The 12,369-nt window shown below is 33.7% G+C and overlaps 1 protein-coding gene and 1 long non-coding RNA gene across 2 annotated transcripts in view; one reads left to right on the top strand and one right to left on the bottom strand.

Moving 5' to 3' along the window:
• Positions 1–12,369, top strand: part of ROBO2 (roundabout guidance receptor 2) — a 1,638,467-nt gene that overhangs the window by 151,652 nt on the left and 1,474,446 nt on the right. The window lies entirely within an intron of this gene.
• The window catches only part of LOC102153814, an 80,242-nt gene continuing 70,097 nt past the window's right edge, over positions 2,225–12,369 (bottom strand). The window contains exon 5 of the long non-coding RNA XR_005382105.1: positions 2,225–2,292. This is a non-coding gene — a long non-coding RNA (uncharacterized LOC102153814). The remainder of the gene's footprint in view (positions 2,293–12,369) is intronic.

Raw genomic sequence — 12,369 nt, 5'->3', positions numbered from 1 at the left:
CTAGGACTGATGGTATGATGCATATTAAGCATTCTTATACTTTGATATAGCAATTTTTCAATGTTCCACTGTAGACCATTATTTCTGTAATTTATTTTGTTTTCCTTATTCTTTCCCCAGCAACTTGAATTAATGGTTGAGGCCAGGATGATAGGACTGATCTACTTATTTTTCCAATACCTTCACTCAAATGTAGAGGAGGTTGTTCTAGCATCTAATTAAGTTTAGCATCCTTCTTTCAAATACATGACTTTAATATTTTCAAAACATTTCAGATGTTTCAAAAACTAAAGCCATCCTTTATTTGTGAAATTTTTAGTGTGAGCATTTTTCTTCATTAAAATGTTAAATTAACTGAAAAATTAAACACATTAAAAATAGGACAATTATATACAAACTAAATAATATTCAATTAGTGTGGAGAATAGTCAAAGTCATCTGAGATATTAATTGTTGTAGGTAATCCTTGAATTGATATTAATTCAAGATAGTTAGAAAATTAAGAGTCCTTCTACATTATTATTTTATAAAAATTAATCACATGGGTGCAACTAGAAAGGTAAACAATGTCCTGACAAATGTGAACTTGGTACATTGCTTCGAACATGTACTCCAATATGATCTTTCTCTTGAAGTCAGGTAGATATGTAAAACTGATGTTTAAGGCCTATGCATAGGATATTACTACCCTTGTAAGTCATCAAATAATATATCATGGACTGTTGAAGTCAAGCCCTGGCTCAACATTTTGACTCTGCTGAATTGAAAAAGAAAATGAGCCAAAGAGAGAGCATCTTAAATCACAATGTCAGGGGACAGAAGAAAAGGAGAGTCCCAGGTCTACCCTTGGTTTTTTAATATGTAGTGAGCCTGCCACTAGTTAATGGAGCCCATGTATTGGTAAAATGTTAACCAATCAGATTAGTATTTCCTCTTTTTTTTAAAAAAAATTTTATTGGAGTTCAATTTGCCAACATATAGCATAACACCCCATGCTCATTCCATCAAGTGACCCCCTAAGTGCCCATCACCCAGTCACCCCAACCTCCCTCCCACATCCCTTTCCACTACCCCTTGTTTGTTTCCCAGAGTTAGATGTCTCTCATGTTTTGGCACCCTCACTGATATTTTCACTCATTTTCTCTCCTTTTCCCTTTATTCCCTGTCACTAATTTTTATATTCCCCAAATGAATGAGACCATATAATGTTTGTCCTTCTCCAATCTACTTACTTCACTGAGCATAATACTCTCCAGTTCCATCCACGTCAAAGCAAATGGTGGGTATTTGTCATTTCTAATGGCTGAGTAATATTCCATTGTATCCATAGACCACATCTTCTTCATACACTCATCTTTCGAGGGACACCGAGGTTCCTTCCACAGTTTGGCTACTGTGGACATTGCTGCTATAAACATCGGGGTGCAGGTGTCCTGGCATTTCACTGCAGCTGTATCTTTGGGGTAAATCCCCAGCAGTGCAATTGCTGAGTCGTAGGGCAGATTTATTTTTAACTCTTTGAGGAGCCTCCACACAGTTTTCCAGAGTGGCTGCACCAGTTCGCATTCCCACCAACAGTGCAAGAGGATTACCCTTTCTCCACATCCTCTCCAACATTGGTTGTTTCCTGCCTTGTTAATTTTCCCCATTCTCACTGGTGTGAGATGGTATCTCGTTGTGGGTTGATTTGTATTTCCCTGATGGCAAGGGATGTGGAGCATTTTCTCATATGCATGTTGGCCATGTCTATGTCTTCCTCTGTGAGATTTCTCTTCATGTCTTTTGCCCATTTCATGATTGGATTGTTTGTTTCTTTGCTTTTGAGTTTAATAAGTTATTTATAGATCTTGGATACTAGCCCTTTATCTGATACATTATTTGCAAATATCTTCTTCCATTCTGTAGGTTGTCTTTTAGTTTTGTTGACTTTCTTTTGCTGTGCAGAAGCTTCTTACCTTGATTAAGTCCCAATAGTTCATTTTTGCTTTTGTTTCCCTTGCCTTCATGGAAGTATCTTGCAAGAAGTTGCTGTGCCCAAGTTCTAAAAAGGTGTTGCCTATGTTCTCCTTTAGGATTTTGATGGATTCTTGTCTCACATTTAGATCTTTCATCCATTTTGAGTTTATCTTTGTGTATGGTGTAAGAGAATGGTCTAGTTTCATTCTTCTGCATGTGGATGTCCAATTTTCCCAGCACCATTTATTGAAGAGACGGTCTTTTTTTCCTCTTTTAAGAGGGGTGACTTAAGGAAACTGGAAAAGATGAGTAGAGACACAGGAGCATATCTTCTTCCTTAATTTATTATTAGAGAAAATAGATGTTTATGAATTAAAAAAAATGAGAGAACAAAGCAAAGTTAAACTAATTGAGATTTACTAATAGATTAAATTTTATAAAGCTGGAGGAATTTGTCAAAAGTAAAAAATGAGACTTTCAGATAAAATAATCAACATAAATAATAAACAAAAGAAAATAGCCTAACTTTGCTACTCTTTAATTTTTTAGTTTTTTAAAAAAAAAATTTATTTATGAGAAACACAGAGAAAGAGTCAGAGACATAAGCAAAGGGAGAAGCAGGATCCCTGTTGGGAGCCTGATGGGGGACTGGATTCCAGGACCCCGGATCACAACCTGAGCCAAAGGGAGATGCTCAACCACTAAGCCACCCAGGTGCCCTGCTACTTTTTTTAAAATAGGAAAAAAATGCTCCATTTCAGGCATGGCCTTTTAAGGCATATGTAAAAAGAATACAAAAATAAGGTGAAGGTCAACAAAATGGTAAAATGGCATTTGTAAGATTCCAAAAGTAAGTTACTCCTTTAAGCAAAGATTAATGAAATGATGCTAATTTTATATAAGTAAAAATAATTTGTTACAATAGACTTTTTCATATTCATTAAAATATATATTTGGGGAGAGAGATCTAAACCAGAGGGACTGAACATGAACAAAACTAGAAGAGACAGACCCAAGGGCTAGTTATGAGCTTGGTCATGTTTATCCTACTGAATTCCTCATTGAAAGAATTATTTTGCCCCTATTCTGCTGGAATCATGCTCTGTTGGTGTGGAACTCTGTCATGCATCTTTCTGTGCCAGTACCATTTCCTGGTGGCTCATCCAGTATCAAAAATTGAGTAGCTTCAGTGGCTGAGAATGACCAGGGCAGAAAGCTGAATGTGGGTTTTCATCAGAGGACCAGGGGAGCTTGGTTATTTCTGCAGACTGGATGTAATGAGATTAAGAGCAGAGAATATCTGAGCATCTTTTGCACAACTAGGTTTCTGGATGCTGTCCCTTTGCTTGTAATTCCTGTCCAAAGTTAAGTGAGGGCAACAATAAAAATAGATCTCTTCGGGATGCTTCCTATTTTCTTGGTAGGGTTGCTACCTTAGGTATAACAAGTATTGAAGAACGTCAGCATGCTATTTGCAAAACAAAATTATAATTTATTAGCAAGAATGAATTTGATATAATATTTTATATGATGTGATGGCATTTTTAGGCAAGTACCACTTCCTTGCCTCAGTGATTCTCTAAATTAGCCCAATAATGTTGATAAAAGAGCATCTAAAATCTAATCGCTTCTCTCCCTCAGTGGCTCTTCTAGCAGTCTATGGAAAGGGAGTAAAATCAGAAAGAAAAGTATATTCATTTCATAGTCATAAAGGCCAGCCTTAATGCCAAGAACTCTGTATTGTTCTTATGTTTAAGTGTGATAATAGCCGTAGGAAACAATTGTTCTGTTTCTTATTTTAAAATGAATGATAAAACAGGATCAGAAAGGTTTAATAACTTGCCTTGGATCTTACACCCAAGTTGGTGGAAGAACTGGGGATTCAGCTTGAAAGCTGTTCACTTTAAAACTCTGTGCGAGTTCTAAAGCCTTTACCAGTTAGGAAATACCTCATATTAAAACTTTTCACAAAGCAAGGAGGTTATTGAATTGTGTTTATATGTACATTTTACCAAGAATATGTTGCCCTTACTTACATGATGACCATTTTACCCAGATTGAGATGTTTTTCCAGTGTTGGTTATAGGTGTGGTTTGCATCTCCTTTACAGTCATTCGGCTTCCATTTGAGATTAAATGGGGTTATATAAGTCAATACGCATGTTTTAGTTTTTTTTTTTTTGTTTTTGAATTGCTGTACAGAAATAGCTGACCTATAAGGGAATTGCACAAGGTTTTTACTGGTACAACTGCTTTTAGTCTTGAAACACCAGCAAATAAATCCTTTGTCCCTGTGGCCAAAAAAGGCCATATTAGCCTGCAGTTGAGACTAGCAGGCATTTTAGAATAACACAAAAAATTGATGTCATAAAGAATTATACTGACATTTTACAGTATATGCATTCTTTTTATGGGGGGTGGAGGTGCTTCATTTATGCGTTCTAAGGAACAGAATTTAGCTAGTAATTAAAACTATTTAACCCACATAAAGTCTTTTATACAGGCTATAAAATTAATTTTATTACAGAAATTACATTACACTTAACAGCTGATGACCTTATCTTACTGCAGTAATGTATTTTTTATTAAAATGAAACATTGTGTTTCAGAAGCAGAAGCCAAGAATCAGGCCTTGAATCGGAAAGGGCCACATGTATCATGTACAATCGCTGTCTTCTAAAAGAGCATATAACCTCTTGTTTCTCAGTTTATGATTGCATCAAGATGAGCAGATTTAAACTCTAATTAAAGAGATGCCATACATTTTCTTTTTACAACTTGGGTGACTTTAACTGTTGTATTGTCAAACCACAGCCTCAGTAAATATTAACTGTTATTTTGGTCTTTTATGTAAGCTCCGATGTGTAGGTTGAATTTATCACGAAGTCACAGTATTGACTATCTTTTCACTAGCCAATACTTTTGTTTAATTCTGGCATACCTACATACTACAGTGTTTTATTTGCTGGCAGTGCAAAGTGAATTATATTTGCTTTTAGTTATTGCTGATCATTTAAAAGACATAATTTGCTGTGGTACATGACAAACACAATATGGATGGCAACTTAAATAATTAATTATGTTAATGAATGGAGTAATGTTATTTTAAATATTTTCCATTATGGATAGAAAAGCAAGTAATGCTATTAGGGATTAGGGTACTTTGAAGTCTTACATAGGTTTAATAATCTGTTTTAAAACCTTAATGAATTTTTAATATTGGGATCTTTTGTGAAAGAATAAATTGCATCACTTCAGATCATATGGTTTGGGTAGCATTTTTCCTGAGTTATTATTATCAAAAAATTATACAAGTGACTGAGTGTGACTGACTAGGAAACTCATACTGCTATACGACACTAAAATTTAAAGACATTTTAAATATAAGGACAAAAAAAGGGTAAATACTAAAATAACTTTAGATGTTGTGTTGTAACAGAAAAAGGGAATAGGATAAAATAATCAAGGAAGTGTTTGGAAGGAGAGAGAATAGATTTAAAGAGAGATTCTATTTGAATTCAAAGACAAACACTAGCTACCAATTTCCACTGCTAATTGTATGATCTCTCCACCAAAATAAAACAAAAGATTATAATTCCTCGTTTCTTAGAATGAATGACCAAGTGCAGGCTTATTACTAATAACACTGCCCTCAATCTCTATTCTCCTTTCTGGGAGTACTGCTTTATTGCTCAAAATTGAAAAATACTGGAAAATATTTTTCCTTAGCAGTGATGAGTAGAAAGCAATACAAGTATTCATATGATAGAGTTTAATAGATGCAGTCTTATAACAACCCGTATTTTCATCCCTGGTTGTGGGTTGGGGGTAATTTTCTTTTGTAAATAAGTCTGAGTTGATATTTTAAAATTGTCTCATTATTTAAATAATAAGGTTACTTTACAGAAATACATTTGGATGTATTTGGAGGATTTGAGGCACTTTTTGGTAGAATCTTAGAGTTAATTCAGTGACAATATTATTGGTTTATTTAATATTTGAATAACATATGATATATACAATATATATTAAAGGATTAGAAAAGCAAAATGTTAAAAATGGTTAGAAAAGATTACACATTTGGAAATACGTAATTAGACTAGACAATATATTCTGTAAGTACTATTTTAGAGATAATTAAGCCATTTTCATATTTAACTTCCAAATTGGAGCCTTATTCACTCTGTTTAAAATAAGTGTATCCTAGAAATAAATGTTTTTCTTTAAAATCAGTGTTTAGTGAAGTTCTACTATAACTAGAAATTTAGTTTTGGGAATTATGTTCAATGAAATGAAGCTATGAAGACATTATGGTAAAATATTAGTAGACCTAAATTCAGTTATAAAGTAAGGTTTGACCAAGAATGCTTAAATTATAAAGGACTAACATAAAAGATAATTTCTACAAAAACTTCTGAAAATTGGCTTCACCAAAAACATTGTTATCAGGAAAATGAAGAATGGAAAATTAGACCAATATAAGCCTGGTTGTTGCCCTCAAATATTTCACTTCAAGAAAGTACTGGAATAATGTAACATAACTTGATCTTGATATTAACATAATGTTTGGATAGTTTCTCTATGGTATAGAAGCATGACTCATTTTTATTTATTTATTTTTAAATATTTTACTTACTTATTCATGAGAGACACGGAGAGAGAGGCAGAGACACAGGCAGAGGGAGAAGCAGGCTCCATACAGGGAGCCTGATGTGGGACTCGATCCTGGGACTCCGAAATCACGCCCTGAGCCGAAAGCAGATGCTTAACCACTGAGCCACCCAGTGATCCCACATTTTGACTTCTTATCTCACTAAACATGTGTGAGATAAAATCTAGCCAGAGGAAAGCACGTGACCCGGAAGTCAGTTTACAAGCAATTTACTGAGGATCAGCCGTTCTATTGGGGTTTGCAGCCCTTGGCCAGGATGCTAATGGAGACACCCTTTTCTAGCCATTAGGTCAATGCAGTGTATTCCTAACATCAGAAAACAGGATATTTTCATGTATCAACACTTACTTTTCATGGTTGCTATTAAACATTCCTAACATAGCAAGACACCCAAGGTGTTTACCATTCAGTCCTGATCTAAAATTCAAGCATGATTATTTTTAATGCTCTCTTAAAGTAACTGGTTCAAGGCTTTATGGTGGGAAGAAGTCCGGATTATATTACAAAAACCAGTATCTCAGTCTTTGTGAAAGGGCATATTTTCCTTAAAAGTGTATCACATTTTCTTTATTTCTATAAAAGATGCTAATTTTGGCCAGTGTTGGATTTCAGATCTACCCTGAATTACCCTAAAACTGATCTGTGTAATTGCTTACAGTTTTTGATCATATAGGTCCACTCACTGTCTATTCACATGTCACATTTATAAGTGAAAGTGTTTTAAGATGGAATGTTAGTCTTTATTTTTATCATTTCCACCTGAGAGTCAAATTATCTGTTAAATTTTGGTTTAACCATCTAGAATAGATCTAAATATGCCAGGGATATGTAGAAAAGACATATAAATCTGCAAACAAAACAGAAAATAGGGCATATTTTTCCTTTGGAGTAATGGAATTGCCATATTTAAAGCATCTATACAGAATATTTCAAATCCCTTGGTTTTGGCAATATCAGATGCAATTGAACTATAGTTTTTAATATTCCCTTTTAAAAATATTTTCTAGTGCTGGAAAGACTGGTTTGTTTATGGAAAAAGTAGCAATTGATTGAAATTTATAGCTTCTCTTTAAAAAAGAAAGCCTTTTTAGAATCAGTGGCAGAACAATATGCATTAGTAGTTCCATTCAAACCACTTTAAGTGCAAATTCATGAGAACTATTAAAAATTTTTTATACTTTTTATGAAATTAAATATATATGTATGATATACTCTCTATGACATGTACAAATCGCATTCTTTCTTAAGATACATTACTCAGATACTTACTTGATGGAAATTAAGAATCTAAGTTTCCAAATCATAATGTAAATGCTAAAATTTTATTCTGGCTCTGCTTCTTAATAAATATATAAATGGTCATGTAACTGAACCTATATGAACCTGTTTTCTCTGTAAATGGGGATAATTATACCTCAATAAACAGGTATTGGAAAGAGTAATAGTTTATACTGTGAGTTTAGCCTCACAAAGTAATCAATAAATGATGGTAATGATAATAAGAATAATAGATAATTCATTGTTTTAGTACTTCTTATGTTTGAACATCCACTGCAAAATTGGATAAAAATGAAAAATTCATCTATATTACAGAAGCATAAATAAACACTTCACCTATACCTCACTCCACTCAGCGCCCTATACAGAAATTTGCCATCAGGATACAACCCAAATCTGAGGCCACTAGCACTTTCGGTCTCCCTTTACATAGTTCTTTTTCTCATCTCTCGCAACTTTGTGAGCAAAGAATAGAAAATGATACACATGCATGCAGACACACACACACACACACACACACATACATACACACCAGAAACACTAAAAGATAAAACCTCAAGAACAAAACTCTCAGTGCAGAGGAATGCAGAGCCATATAGAACATACTTTCTTTTCCTAGTAAAATGGGAAGTAAGACTCAGATTTTTGTGCCTGGCAAAGATAACTGGCCCAACACAGCCATTCGTTTTCTTCCTGTACTTAAGTGAATTAATTCAGTCAACAAATGTATAGCAACTAGTTCCTTTTTACACAAAAACAACAGCAACAAAAAACCAAAGCAGCTTGTGTAAAGTCTTAAAAAAGCATCATGTGTTCGGAGAGCCATGTGAAGTTTAGATAAAGGGAGTATAGGAAGGATAGTGGGGAGTGAGGAACAAAGACAAAAGGGTAAAAAGCCATGGTAAAGGAGGATGAGTTCAATGCTACAGGTGACAGCTTTTTAAATAGAAGAGCTACCTGGTTGAATATTGCCCTTTTAAAATATAGCCCCTTTGTTAACTGTGAGATTGTTCATGGGGGAATGACAAGTTAGAGTGGGAGCAAGTGTCGAGGCTTTTGTCCTTACCTCCTTCAGGTGTGTATCCAAATATTGCCCATTTATATAAACAAATCCTGATTACCTTACTTGTGTAACGACCCCAGTCACCTTAATCCCCATTTTCTACTTTATTTTTCTTTTTAAGAAAATATTTAATGAACAGCTGAATTATGACGTTCCCACTAGGATGCAGGCTTTGTATTTGTTGGGTTTATTACCATAGCATCTGTGACTAGAATATTGCCAAGGACATAATAGCTACTCAGTAAATACTTTTTATTTTTAATACAATGAGTGATTTTTTCCAAATGTGAATGTACAAAGACCTGAACTAAGCAATCACCATGGGCATGGAGTAGTAGACACAATAGACTGAAGAAGCTTTTCTAAATTACAATCAATAAAACATATTTGGTGATATGGTAGATAATGAAAAAAATAGAAGAGGGGGCTCCAACATTTGTCTGTGGGCCAGTAGAATTATAGATGTGGAATTTTGGAGAAACATCTGAGATTAGAGATTTATAAATGATCAGAAAATATTGGCCATGGAAGACACTAAGTACAAAAGTCAAATAGAGAGCATAGGAAGATAGTAGATATACTGTAAAGTTTAGATCATTGGGAAAATATTAAGACTTTAGGAAAGAAACTTCTAATTTTTTTAAATGAGGATAAAAGATAGCAAAAATTCAATTGTTTCTTTCCAAAGTTTTTATAGATTTGAATTGAAGGAACTATTGAGAGTCTTTGAGACTGACCACTATTCACCATGGGGTTAAAGCACCTTTTTTTCTTTCTTTCTTTCTTTTTCTTTCTTTCTTTTTTTTTTAAGTAAAGCATGGAGAGGAAAATATAACACTTTTTTTTGGTCAGCACATTTTGTGGGTTTTTTTTTTGCATTTTAAGGTAGAGAAATTATTTAGGTTTTAGATCTCAAAATTGTGTAGACTGACAACTGAACTCAGTCTCTTTGGTGATAATAAGGCAATGGTTTGCTTTCTATGCTCTTATTTCTTGTTGAAAGACTGCCTGTGGTTCTATATTTTACAAAGCAACAATAATTGAATCTTCAATATCTCTTTAACTCATGTTAGCATGTAGCCTTTTTCTGGTGCCTGTCCTTTCTCTCTTCTTTAAATAGACCACAAAAATTCCATAAACAGCAATTTCTACAATGATGGGCATATGATGGTTACTACTTCTGAACTGCTTAGTAAAGGAGCTTTTTGAAGCCATCATATAGTGGTAAGCTTATTCCAACTTATACCCAGAAAACTGTCCCTTCCCCACTCCCAGCCTATTATTTGTATGGAGACTGAGAGTGATTACTAGCTTCATGGAAAAAAAATCCACAGACTTAGTGAAAAAATCCAAGAATTTCTTGGGGTTTCTGAGAAAAAAAGGCAGAAACTTTTCCTTTTTATTCTATGCTGAAAGAATGTGAAAAAAAGAAGCTGTCATCTTATAATCATAAGGGTAAGAAACTTAGTATGAAGCTAAATAGAAGACTATGAACCTAAGGAACAAAAAGAGAAAAATAATCGTTAATAAGTTCTTCATAAAACTACATGTAGACTTTTCAGTTATATGAATTGAAAATTGCAATGTTACTTAGGCCATCTTGTTAGTCTTCCTTTCTCAGAGTCCTAATAAATATATTGATCATATAGCACATAACTATGCTACACATTTTATAAAAATTATATTGTATAATCCTCACCACAATTCTATAAGGCAATCGTACCATTTAATAGATGCAGAAGATGAAGAACAGAGAGATTAAGAGGTTTATTCAAAATCACATTGTTAATTGAGGTGCAATGCAGAATTTGAACCCCAATCCTGTTTTAAATCTTAGTTAATACACATAATATTATTTCATCTGTCTTGACCAGAATTTGGCTACACAAATTAGGATCTCCACTATAGTCTCTGGCTTGAATTTCCCTCTAAGCATGGCTCAATGTAGTCCTTCTCATTGTCATGTCCACAGAATAGTTTAAAAGTACAGGGTTTATATTTCTATCTATATCTATATAAAGAGACTGATGAATTTCCATCTTACAGAAAGGAATCTCATTAATAAAGTCCTTGCTGCTCAAGAGGCAATTAGGATATTCCCCATGGACTCATCCAATCCCCAGTCCACATCTTATTCAGTGAAACATATGGAAACCTAGCTTAATTAAATTAATACAATAAAATGAAGTACTTAAGAATTCAGAATGTGTCCAAGGTAGTACCAGCTATATTACTTGGGTGATCTTTAGACATTTTTCTTTGAAAAAAACCTCATTATAACACCTGTGTGCTTGAAAATGCTAAGTGTGCACTTAAATCTTACCCATAATCTACTTCAATGTTTGTGTAACACAGACTCCAAATATATATATATATATATATATATATATTTGTGTATATGTATAAACATATATTTAAGAGTATTTCTAAAATTCTTAAGAATCATCAACTGTACAAATAGACCTAACTGTATTGAGTCATTTGGAGAATAATTTTAATTTGGCTCTGATATATGATTTGGTTAATAATCTAGTGAATTGCATTCTAAGAGGTACAAAATATGGGAGAATAAACATGCAATGATGTTAGGTGATATATATATGCATATATATATATATGTACATATATATATATATATATTACATGCATGAGTCTCAGTGTGTATTTCATTCTCAAAGACACCTCAGAAAATGTCCTACTTTAGTTAAATGTTAAAGAAATGCCATGCAACTTTGTGTTCATTCCTTAATCTGATTTACAAAAAACTAAAACGCTCCATCAAGGAATCCCAATTTTTGTTATCAATTTAAAAAGGTGAATAGAAAGTCACAAACATTGCATTTTATAATTTTTAAATTGAGATAAATTAAGAAGGGATTTTTGAAAATAAAGAAATATAAGTTGGACTTCTGGCTTCTGATTCTACTTGTAAAAGAGCTAAAAGTCACCACTTTATCCTAATGATAAAGAAAAAGCATAACAAATAGAAAAATTAACAGTTCTTAGATCCATCAGAGAAGTGAGGTCATAGGAAAAAATTATTTCCCCCAAATTAGAGAAACAGATAGGTAGATAAAGAATCACAACTTCCTGGAGTAGAAACCCACCAGCAGCAACCTCCACAGGAGCCAGTGCAGTGTAGGCAAACCTCAAATGAAACATAGTATATATTGAAGAAAAATTCTCTGTTACTTCTGGCAGAGGGAGGAGTAAAGGATCCATCTAACATGCCCGAGCTTCCGGTATTTCCCCATAAGGCCTGTTGTCAAGATATACTGTTTTAAATGTTGGAGAGGATGTGGAGAAAAGGGAACCCTCTTACACTGTTGGTGGGAATGTGAACTGGTGCAGCCACTCTGGAAAACTGTGTGGAGGTTCCTCAAACAGTTAAAAATATACCT

The sequence above is a fragment of the Canis lupus genome, chromosome 31, assembly GCF_011100685.1.
Source record: "Canis lupus familiaris isolate Mischka breed German Shepherd chromosome 31, alternate assembly UU_Cfam_GSD_1.0, whole genome shotgun sequence".
In the NCBI taxonomy this organism is placed as follows: domain Eukaryota; kingdom Metazoa; phylum Chordata; class Mammalia; order Carnivora; family Canidae; genus Canis; species Canis lupus.
Note: the sequence above shows the minus strand (reverse complement) of the source record. Positions and strands in the feature narration are given on the sequence as shown.